At 51.4% G+C, this 12504-nt stretch overlaps 1 long non-coding RNA gene across 1 annotated transcript in view; it reads left to right on the top strand.

Moving 5' to 3' along the window:
* The first annotated feature begins 129 nt into the window (after positions 1-129).
* Positions 130-12504, top strand: part of LOC146046122 (uncharacterized) — a 33217-nt gene continuing 20842 nt past the window's right edge. The window contains exon 1 of the long non-coding RNA XR_014465749.1: positions 130-599. This is a non-coding gene — a long non-coding RNA (uncharacterized LOC146046122). The remainder of the gene's footprint in view (positions 600-12504) is intronic.

Consider the following 12504-nt stretch of genomic DNA (forward strand, 5'->3'; position numbering starts at 1 on the left):
ACACAGGTGATGGCAATCATACATTAAGAGGGAAGTCCATAAACAGAGCATTGTGTCCCTCCTGGAGAGGGTAATGTTGGGAGGTATGGGGATGGCCTTCCGAGACGAGTCCTCGGGCCCCATAGCAGCTGCATCCCTTGCACCCTCTCGCCACTGACAGCACAGCTCTGTCTCCTCCTGAGTCTCCCGGTGTTCGGGGCTAGGGCTAGCTGCCTGTCGTGCACACATAGGGCGGGGTGACCGCCTTCTGCTGTCAATCACTCTCTCACCAGACTCACTCTGCGCAGCTCCAGCTGCGGGTGACCGCCTCCTGTATGTAGCTAACTAGTTAGACGGTCTAGGCCGGCACTGTGATTGGCACCCTGTATGCACGTGATGCTGTGCAGTGCGGACGGACGGAGTCGTCGGACTGCGGAGGGGAAGCCCAGCAGCAGCAGCAGCCGCCCGCCATAATATTACTGAGTCAGATTGTGACAGCCCGCGAGGAAGAGGAAGGCGCCCGGGGAGCTACACAAGAAGCCCAGCCAGCCCGGACTCTGGATACTGCGCCGGTCCCGGCCAGAGAGAAGCATGCAGAGTGTGCCTGAGAAGAGATGGAGGTGAGTGCGGGGACAGGAGTCAGGGGAGGGAGAAGAGGACATGAAAAGGCCGGAGCCCGTGGAGAGGAGCGTGCTGCTGAGGGAGTAGGTCAGGAGGTACAGGCTGGTAATATTAGGGGGTAGAAGACATGCAGGCCGGAGCCTGGGTAGAGGAGCCTGCTGCTGAGGGGAATAGGTGAGGAGGTACAGGCTGGTAACATTAGGGGGTAGAGGACATGCTGGAGCCCGGGGAGAGGAAAGTGCTGCTGAGGGAGTAGGTGAGGAGGTACCGGCTGGGGGACATTCTAAAAGGAATGACAGTGGAATGACACTGCAGATAAGGAATGCCAATTGACTATAATGGGAGAAAATGACTTTTATATTAATATTTCTGAAATTATTGCACATATCAACTATATTTTAGGTATACTTCTTGCTAAGACCATTACACATATTTTACATGCAGAATGACGCGGTATGACGGCTTCCTCCTATGGAATGACGGCCTTTTAATTCGCCATCCTGAAGCCAAAATAGCATTAAAGCAGCTCCATTATGCGATATTAAGACCCCGATGTTACGGTGATCCCCATAGTGCACGTGCTCATCCTTTTCCAAATATGCCCGCCTACACCCCTACTCTCGTAAACATGTCACGTGACGCGGAATGACGGCTTCCTCCTATGGAATGACGGCCTTTTAATTCGCCATCCTGAAGCCAAAATAGCATTAAAATAGCTCCATTATGCGATATTAAGACCCCGATGTTACGGTGATCCCCATAGCGCACGCGCTCATCCTTTTCCAAATATGTCCGCCTACACCCCTACTCTCGTAAACATGTCACCTGACGCGGAATGACGGCTGCATCCTATGGAATGACGGCCTTTTAATTCGCCATCCTGAAGCCAAAATAACATTAAAATAGCTCCATTATCCGATATTAAGACCCCGATGTTACGGTGATCCCCATAGCGCACGCGCTCATCCTTTTCCAAATATGCCCGCCTACACCCCTGCTCTCGTAAACATGTCACATGACGCGGAATGACAGCTGCCTCCTATGGAATGACGGCCTTTTAATTCGCCATCCTGAAGCCAAAATAGCATTAAAATAGCACAGTGGAATGACAGTGTTGTCTGCAGATAAGGAATGCCAATTGACTATAATGGGAGAAAATGACTTTTATATTAATATTTCTGAAATTATTGCACATATCAACTATATTTTTGGTATACTTCTTTCTAAGACCATTACACATATTTTACATGCAGAATGACGCGGAATGACGGCTGCCTCCTATGGAATGACGGCCTTTTAATTCGCCATCCTGTAGCCAAAATAGCATTAAAGCAGCTCCATTATGCGATATTAAGACCCCGATGTTACGGTGATCCCCGTACACTCGTATATTATTTATGAAATACATGCAGATGACTGGTGGTGTAGATGCCGGCAGTCAGAATACAGATGCCATCATCCTATCCCTCCTTGCTAGTGCCTAACCTTCGTGCCCCACAGCCTAACCCTAACCCCCCTTCTTTCTAGTGGCCGAACCCTCCTGCCCACAGCCTAACCCTATCTCCGCCACTATTGCCTAAACCTAATTTTCTTCCAGCCTGACGCTGGCCTGCCCCACATACTTATGATTGGGATCAGGGGGTAACTAGAACTTTCAGGGCCCAATAGCAAAATCTTGAAATGGCCTCCAACCACCACCTTTGTCACTACAATGCTTCTATGGGGGGTGGGTGCTAAAAAGAGAAGGTGGAGAGAGGGGAGACAGAGAGCAGCAGGAGTGAGATAGAGAGGGGGTGAGGCGATGGGCGGGCGAGAGCTGGTGAGGTGACTAGGGATGATGAGGGGGAGGAGAGGATGCAGCTCTGGGGTGAGGTGACGGGGCGAGAGGTGGTCAGGTGACATGGGATGATGAGGGGAAGAGAGGATGCAGGTCAGGGGTGAGGTGACGGGGGTGAGGGAAGAGATTGTGAGGGGTGTGGCAGGGATAGAGTTGGTGAGGTGATGTGACGAGATGAGGTTACAGAGGGTGATGGGGGAAGAGGAGAGGATGCATGTCTTGATTTCACTAGCAATGGAGGGTCTTACATTCACAGCGCTGGCAGCCGCAGGCCTCCTCCTCCTCCCACAGCTGCAGTAACTTTTCTCCTCCGGTGCTCCTGCAGCCGCTGGGTCTTCTCCTTCCCCTGCTGCCACAGTGACTCACATGTCTCCTCAGGTGCCGGCAGCCAGATGAGAGGGGGTAAGGTGACATGCCGCCACGGTGCCACTGGTCTCTTGAGAGCCGGCAGCCACTGGGCTTCCTGCTGCTCCCACCCACCATAGTGACAGAATTAGTCCTCATATAGGCTCCTGCAGCCGCTGTGTTTCCTGCTCCCATTAAAAAAAAAAAAATCAACTTAAAATAGGGTGTAGGGGATTGCCCCCGTGCCCCACCGCAGTTGCATCCCCTGCACCCTCTGTAGTTACACCACTGATTGGGAGCTCTGCATTGATATTCTGACTGCCGGCATCCCATTACATCCCCCTGCTGAGGGACAGGAATGAATTCAGACCACGCATGGCACTGCAGTATTAAACCATTATATTACATTGCATTTATTAAACAGAATATTTGCAACATTTCTGGGTCACGCAGGCTCTAATATGTCAATAAAAGATATGTATGTGTGTACACACACACACATGCATACACACACACATGCATACACACACACATGTATACATACACACACACATGCATACGCACACACACACATATATACATACATGCATTCACACACATGCATACACACACACATACACACATATACACACACACACACACACACACACACATGCATACACACACACACACACACACATTTGTAATATGATTTTAATGTTAGACCTCAGGGCCCCCCTGTCAAAAGTCCCCTGGGCCCTCCAGAGCCTTAACCCAGCTGTGTGCGAGGGGATGTGTGTGAGTACGCTCCCTCGCTTGGTACTGACGGAGCGTTCGGATGGTTGTTATGGGCTCGCCAAGCAGCAGTTGACCCCTGCTTACCGAGCCTTGCTGAATCAGGCCCTTAGTGTGAATTGCTGCAATATAAACTACCAGACAGTTACACTGAGAGGAGTGCATAGTTATTTTAAAAAGATTCATTAGGGTCGTACCCACGTGACCTAGGTAACGCCCATTACGACGCCTGCAGGTAACACCTCATAGCCCACTAAAAAAAAAAGTAAAACCATAGATATACACTCTCCTGCCCCCATGCTTTAGTGCCGCACATTGCCCCGCTGCTGGCCGCTGCCCCGTCACTTCCTCGAGACCTCACCATACATATACAGTAACATATATCAGTTCCCGACCGTCCCCGGTCAGCGGTAGTGCCTGCCGCACAGTGCCCAGCTGCTGGATGCACCTGCCTCCTCCTGCCCGCTGTCCTCTTCTCTCATCGCTGCCCCACCTCCTCCCGCCCTGCCTCCTAGGGTGTAGGTGGGCAGGCTGACATGGGCGGAGAGGAGGATGCTGCTAGAGCAGGGGTGTAGGTGGGCAGGCTGACATGGGGGGAGAGGAGGATGCTGCTAGAGCAGGGGTGTAGGTGGGCAGGCTGACATGGGGGGAGAGGAGGATGCTGCTAGAGCAGGGGTGTAGGTGGGCAGGCTGACATGGGGGGAGAGGAGGATGCTGCTAGAGCAGGGGTGTAGGTGGGCAGGCTGACATGGGGGGAGAGGAGGATGCTGCTAGAGCAGGGGTGTAGGTGGGCAGGCTGACATGGGGGGAGAGGAGGATGCTGCTAGAGCAGGGGTGTAGGTGGGCAGGCTGACATGGGGGGAGAGGAGGATGCTGCTAGAGCAGGGGTGTAGGTGGGCAGGCTGACATGGGGGGAGAGGAGGATGCGGCTAGAGCATGGGTGTAGGTGGGCAGGCTGACATGGGGGGAGAGGAGGATGCTGCTAGAGCAGGGGTGTAGGTGGGCAGGCTGACATGGGGGGAGAGGAGGATGCTGCTAGAGCAGGGGTGTAGGTGGGCAGGCTGACATGGGGGGAGAGGAGGATGCTGCTAGAGCAGGGGTGTAGGTGGGCAGGCTGACATGGGGGGAGAGGAGGATGCTGCTAGAGCAGGGGTGTAGGTGGGCAGGCTGACATGGGGGGAGAGGAGGATGCTGCTAGAGCAGGGGTGTAGGTGGGCAGGCTGACATGGGGGGAGAGGAGGATGCTGCTAGAGCAGGGGTGTAGGTGGGCAGGCTGACATGGGGGGAGAGGAGGATGCTGCTAGAGCAGGGGTGTAGGTGTGCAGGCTGACATGGGGGGAGAGGAGGATGCTGCTAGAGCAGGGGTGTAGGTGGGCAGGCTGACATGGGTGGAGAGGAGGATGCTGCTAGAGCAGGGGTGTAGGTGGGCAGGCTGACATGGGGGGGAGAGGAGGATGCTGCTACAATAGTAGAGTGGGTGAAGAGTCTGGAATGGAATAGAAGGACTTGGAATGGGTACTAGGGGCCGTGCGCATGTGCAGTTTATGAAGAATCGTCTGATATGCAAATTCGCAGCCACGTGATCAGGTCTGAATTAGCCCCAAGGAGATGGGGTGATACTCTATTGATGTATTTTATCACGCTGTTTGTGCTCATTAGGATTAGGTTTAGCCACGCACAGCCACTGGTCACTTATTTCAGCCCGTCCCTCCCCGGCCGGTGTGAGCTGAAATGCTGACTCCAGCGGCCGACAACGCACCGGATGGAGGAACTGTATTATAACCATCTTCTAATAAATCAGTATTTTAGTTTTTTTAGCATCTGTTCTATAAGGAGACCCTGGTTTCTGTATTTCCCCCGGAAAGGGGGGAACGGCCACATCTTTTGATGGTTGCCGACCATTGAAGGATGTGGTGCGTGCATGCAAATAAAAGTGACTTTTAAGGCACTTACATATGTGGGCACACTGGGAAGGAAATGGGGGGGCAGGTGACATCCGGTGATGTCAGCAGCTGCCCACCCCCCGCATCATGGCCTCATTAGCATGAGAACGCCCTGAGTTCTTATAGGAACGTCCATGAAACACTCCCATATGCTAATGGGGCCACCCCCGCCCGCTGTCCTGGTTGCGTATGCACAGTGCCACCACCGTTCCCTGCGTGGCAACCAGAATAAGGGCCATAATGAGTTTTACAATCACATTTGCTGGAATGTAAGTAGAGATTTGTCCGTAGGAGTTTTGTAGACACTACCATTTACATAATGAACAAATGACATCTGCATAGAAAATGGGGTCTACAGATCATATATAAGGTGTGCCTAAATGAAAAGGGAGACTATGGTTGTATGTAAACAATATTTTAATCAAAGAATATTTAATTACAGTTCATGTGTAACATTACAACTACACATAATTGACATTGATGCAATGATCCAGCGCGTAACAAGGGAGTGGATGGATTCAGTGTAGAAACTCCTTGGTTGCTGATGAATCCAGGTTTCCACGGTCTCCTGCACCTCCTTGTCACAGGGGAACCGTTCACCTTTAAGTGTTTGTTTTTTAAGTGGCCGAAGATATTGGAGTCACATGGGGAGATAACTTCACCATGCAGCGTAAATGTATATTTATAGAGAATATAGCATCAGTTCTGGCCTCCATCCGCCCCAAGTTGCCAGCCTTTGATGTTATATTTTATATAAATTCAGTTTCGGTCACATATGATAAGTTGTTCACAGCAGCTTATCATGTGGGATCCTCAAGCAATGCAAATGCAGGAGGAGGTGCTTACCACCCCCTGCTGGCATTTGTGATCATATCAAACTGCGATGCAATGGCAGTGTAGCGGGTCATTGCGACCATTGGTCGGGGTGTTCCTATACGACTACAGCTTAAGTAAGTCTCATCTTACTCAGTCTTGCAGTCGCAGGCTGGCTTGCGAGGTGAAGAAAACTTTACCTTGCAGCGTAAGTGTATATTTATATAAAATATAACATCAGTTCTGGCCTCCATCCGCCCCAAGTTGCCAGCCAATCACTCACCTTTGATGTTATATTTTATATAAATTTAGCTGAGGTTCTGGTACGGGGCGGAGAAAGGGCGCCATGACGGCGGAGGGGGAGGACGGATGGCGGCACGGTGACTACTCCCCCCCCACCCCGGGCGGGGCGGGCGCACTGCAACGGCAGGAGATGCACGGAGATGCGGCACTGGATGACGCCACACTGGACCAGGCCGCAGCCAGCGGCGCACAGCTCAGCCCCCGGGTACGGCACCATAGGCTCAGGACCCAGCCACAGGCACGTTCCCCGGCATGATGACCCCCGAGGCGACGGTGGCCCCCATCGGCACCTGGAGGCGGCTTCCGGCCAGGACAGGGGAAAGATCAGGCCCAAGCTGCTGTCCCGCAGCATCAGCAGATGCAGGAGTCCGCAGCGACCAGTGGCGCCTCTGATGGCTGCCTAGGCGCTGTGCAGCTCGGCGGGTATGTGTTTCCTGTGTGATACTGTACTGTCCCTGCTTATATTGTTACATACCTGGCTGCTGCAACGACCAGTGGTGCGGCTGATGGCTGCCTAGGTGCTGTGCAGCTCGGCAGGTATGTGTTCCCTGTGTGAAAAGTGTACTGTCCCTGCTTATTAGTGTTCACTCTAGCAGTTAGAGCGGGCAGGGGGGCGGACCGGGCCGCCAATGTCACAAGAGGGGCATGCCCGGGCCGCTGCCGTCATCAAAGGGGGCGGGCCTGGCCACCGCCGTCACCAAAGGGGGCGGGCCCGGCCCCTCCGAAGTCGGTGTGCTGCTGAGGAAGCGCTGGGCATCGCCATCTACGGCGGCACTTTGCTTCCCCGTGAGGCTGTTTTAGCGGGGCGCTGCTAGAGCTAAAGCAACCTAGCGGAAACACTACTTATATCGTTACCTACCTGGCTGCTGCAGAGACCAGTGGCGCCACTGATGGCTGCCTATGCGCTGTGCTGCTCGTCGGACATGTGGTCCCCGCATGTAATGTCTCAATGTAATGTATGTAATGCCGCCCCCCCCCCCCGCCCCCCAGTGCTTGATGCTGCACTGTAAATCCACAAAAAATTCCTAGTGTGCGCAAGCACACATGGCCAATAAAGTTGATTCTATTCTATTCTTGGGTCGCAAATGATAAGCAGCTTATCATGTGGGATCAGTGCCAGATTAAGCCTTCGGGGGGCCCGGGGTACTTTAGCCAGGGGGGCCCCCTTGCACTTGTCATTACTGGCCGCACACTGCATGGGAGAATATTACACTGTCAAAACACAGAGTAAAGGCAGTATAAACTTGGTCAATGGGTAACTGCATATATATATATATATATATATATATATATATACACATATATATATATACACACACACACACACACACACACATACACATAAATACATACCATATGAAAAGCCTGTGTTTGTCCCTCTGCACCTTACTCTGTAGGAGACCTCACAGTCCTAGTGCTGCCTTTGATTAAAAACCCTCCCATGACTAAGCTGCTGCTGCTGTTCTCCATGTGCATGTAATGAGCTCCACCAATTAGAGCTCAGCACAATCCTCTCAGCCTCTGCCCTCTGGTTTAAAGTGTCATGGGACTTAGACAACTCCCAGGAATGCACTGCACACTTGTGCAATCAGTGTGCCTTGGCTCCTGATGCTCAGCACCATTAATCATTGTCACATTGGCAGATAGGTGAAGCTGCAGCACTACCCCACTCCCATGCACAAAACCTTTAGCTAAAAAAAAAAAATACATGCCAACCACAGGGGGCCCCTAGCTAGTGGGGGGCCCAGGGGCACTGACCCCTTGTGCCTCCATTATAATCCTGCTCTATCCCCCCCGCCCCCCACCACCACCACCACTGTCCTTGCTTATATCGCTACCTACCTGGCTGCTGCAGCGACCAGTGGTGCCTCTGATGGCTGCCTAGGTGCTGTGCAGCTCGGCAGCTATGTGTTCCCTGTGTGATAACTGTACTGTCCCTGCTTATTAGTGTTCACTCTAGCATTTAGAGCGGGCAGGGCGCTGGGAGGTTGACCGGGCCCGCTGATGTTAAAGCTGGGGGCGGTCCCGGGCCGCCAATGTCACAAGAGGGGCGTGCCCGGGCCGCAATGTCATCAAAGGGTGCGTGCCCAACCACCGCCGTCATCAAAGGGGGTGGGCCTGGCCCCTCCGAAATCGCTCCGCTGCCGGGAAAGCGCCGGGTATCGCTGTCTATAGCGGCGCTGGGCTTCCCTGTGAGGCTGTTTTAGTGGGGCGCTGCTAGAGGGGCTGGGCGAATTTTGCCCTTTAAAAATGTGGTCCCCACATGTAATGTCTCAATGTAATGTATGTAATGCCTCCCCCCCCCCCCTTATCCATGATTTATGCTGCACTGTAAATCCCCAAAAAATTCCTAGTGTGCGCAAGCACACATGGCCAATAAAGTTGATTCTATTCTATTCTTGGGTCGCAAATGATAAGCAGCTTATCACATGGGATCCTCAAGCAATTCAAATGCAGGAGGAGGTGCATACCACCCCCTGCCGGCATTTGTGATCATATCAAACTGCGATGCAATGGCAGTTTACAAGGACACTGCGACCATCGGTCACATTCACCCTCTACGACTAAAGCCTAAGTAAGTCTCCTCTTACTCAGGCTTGCAGTCGCAGGCCGGCTTAATTTTTGGACTGCACTTGATACGCGCAATGTATTGCACGTTATAGATAGAAAGTTAGAGCATGTGATGTGTCCTGTGTGTTGAGGTACCAGGAGTACCTTACTGTGTGGAGAAGCCGATGGTCCATGGTCCCGGACTGCTACGGCTGTACCGTCCGCACAAGCTGATCTCCGTTCTTCCTAGGTCAGTGTCCTGTACACTCTCACGTGGTGACAGCCGCATGCAGCTGGCAGTCATAGCCATTGCTGGGGAGCGATGATTTAGGCAGGCTGTCAGTACGTTTAAAGTGCAGACATGCAGCAAGTTGGTATCACAGATGTGCAGCAGGTTGGTGTCACAGATGAGGCGGGAATCCTTTGGAAGCGCGTTTCGAGCGCTCAGGCCGGCTTTGTCAACCTGGCTAAAGTGCTCAGATTTTAAGAGGCTTTAGAGAGTTGATGTTCCGGTCTCTCGGTCTCCAGTACTTGATGGACAGACCAATCCTTGGGATGCGTTTCACCGCATTTAGGGTTGCTTTTTACATGACGCCTCCCCACTTAAGCGCTGCAGACACCATTTTTTTCCCAGCATAGAGAACAGGTCTGAATCAGGCTCTCAGTTTGGATTGCATATGATAAGCTGCTTGCAATAGTTTATCATGTGCAATCCTTAAGCAATGCAAATGCAGGAGGTGCATTCCACCCCCTGCCTCCATTTGCCATCGTATCAAACTGTGAATGCAGTTTAGAAGAACATCGGGACCATCGGTGGCTGTGACCCTTTGCGACTGCAGCCTGAGTAAAGGGGCATACACACTTAGAGATCTGTGCTAAGCAATTTTTCTAAGCAATTTTGCTAAGCAACTTTGCTGGTGTCGATCTCCCATGGGGAGCACATATACACGCAGAGATTTGTGCTAAGCAATAATAGTGGATGGATATTACTAGAGGGGAGGTTTTTATTTTTTTTTTCTCATATTTTACTGATGTCGTATGCATACGTATTTTTTCAATACGAATTTGTATTTATCAGCCATTAAATACTAATTTGTATCAGCAGAAGCCTACATGGATCATTCAGATCCGTGCAAATGTCAGTGTAAAAAATAAATATTTAAAAAAAAATGTCATCAAAGGGTGCGGGCCCAGCCGCCGCCGTCATCAAAGGGGGCGGGCCTGGCCCCTCCAAAGTCGCTTCGCTGCCGGGTAAGCACCGGTTATTGCCGTCTGCGGCGGCGCTGGGCTTCCCCGTGAGGCTGTTTAAGTGGGGCGCTGCTAGAGGGGCAGGGCGAATTTTGCCCTTTAAAAATGTGGTCCCCGCATGTAATGTCTCAATGTAATGTATGTAATGCCTCCCCCCCCCCCCTTATCCATGATTTATGCTGCACTGTAAATCCCCCAAAAATTCCTAGTGTGCGCAAGCACACATGGCCAATAAAGTTGATTCTATTCTATTCTATTCTTGGGTCGCAAATGATAAGCAGCTTATCATGTGGGATCCTCAAGCAATGCAAATGCAGGAGGAGGTGCATACCACCCCTTGCCGGCATTTGTGATCAAATCAAACTGCGATGCAATGGCAGTTTAGAGGGACATTGTGACCATCGGTTGCAGTGTCCCTCTATGGCTACAGCTTAAGTAAGTCTCCCCTTACTCAGTCTTGCAGTCGCAGGCTGGCTTGCAAGGCGAAGGAACTTCACCTTGCAGCGTAAATGTATATTTATATAAAATATAAAATCAGTTCTGGCCTCCATCCGCCCCAAGTTGCCAGCCAATTCCTCGCCTTTGATTTTATATTTTATATAAATTCCGCTTGGGTCACATATGATAAGCTGCTCACAGCAGCTTATCACGTGGGATCCTCAAGCAATGCAAATGCAGGAGGAGGTGCATACCACCCCCTGCCGGCATTTGTGATCATATCAAACTGCGATGCAATGGCAGTTTACAAGGACACTGCGACCATCGGTCACGTTCACCCTCTACGACTACAGCCTAAGTAAGTCTCCTCTTACTCAGGCTTGCAGTCGCAGGCCGGCTTAATTTTTGGACTGCACTTGATGCGCGCGATGTATTGCACGTTATAGATATAAAGTTAGAGCATGTGACATGTGTCCTGTGTGTTGAGGTACCAGGAGTACCTTACTGTGTGGAGAAGCCGATGGTCCCGGACTGCTACGGCCGTACCGTCCGCACAAGCTGATCTCCGTTCTTCCTAGGTCAGTGTCCTGTACACTCTCATGTGGTGACAGCCGCATGCAGCTGGCAGTCTTAGCCATTGCTGGGGAGCGATGATTTAGGCAGGCTGTCAGTACGTTTAAAGTGCAGACATGCAGCAAGTTGGTATCACAGATGTGCAGCAGGTTGGTGTCACAGATGACGCGGGAATCCTTTGGAAACGCGTTTCGAGCGCTCAGGCCGGCTTTGTCAACCTGGCTAAAGTGCTCAGATTTTAAGAGGCTTTAGAGAGTTGATGTTCCGGTCTCTCGGTCTCCAGTACTTGATGGACAGACCAATCCTTGGGATGCGTTTCGCCGCACTCAGGGTTGCTTTTTACATGACGCCTCCCCACTTAAGCGCTGCAGACACCATTTTTTTTCCCAGCATAGAGAACAGGTCTGAATCAGGCTCTCAGTTTGGATTGCATATGATAAGCTGCTTGCAATAGTTTATCATGTGCAATCCTTAAGCAATGCAAATGCAGTATGAGGTGCATTCCACCCCCTGCCTCCATTTGCCATCATATCAAACTGTGATTGCAGTTTAGAAGAACATCGGGACCATCGGTGGCTGTGACCCTTTGCGACTGCAGCCTGAGTAAAGGGGCATACACACTTAGAGATCTGTGCTAAGCAATTTTTCTAAGCAATTTTGCTAAGCAACTTTGCTGGTGTCGATCTCCTATGGGGAGCACATATACACGCAGAGATTTGTGCTAAGCAATAATAGTGGATGGATATTACTAGAGGGGAGGTTTTTATTTTTTTTTCTCATATTTTACTGATGTCGTATGCATACGTATTTTTTCAATACGAATTTGTATTTATCAGCCATTAAATACTAATTTGTATCAGCAGAAGCCTACATGGAACATTCAGATCCGTGCAAGTGTCAGTGTAAAAAATAAATATTTTAAAAAAAATTTCATCAAAGGGGGCGGGCCTGGCCCCTCCGAAGTCGCTTTGCTGCCGGGTAAGCGCCGGGTATCGCCGTCTATGGCGGCGCTGGGCTTCCCCGTGAGGCTGTTTAAGTGGGGCGCTGCTAGAGGGGCAGGGCGAATTTTGCCCTTTAAAA

Source organism: Crinia signifera, chromosome 11, assembly GCF_055691185.1.
Source record: "Crinia signifera chromosome 11, ASM5569118v1, whole genome shotgun sequence".
In the NCBI taxonomy this organism is placed as follows: domain Eukaryota; kingdom Metazoa; phylum Chordata; class Amphibia; order Anura; family Myobatrachidae; genus Crinia; species Crinia signifera.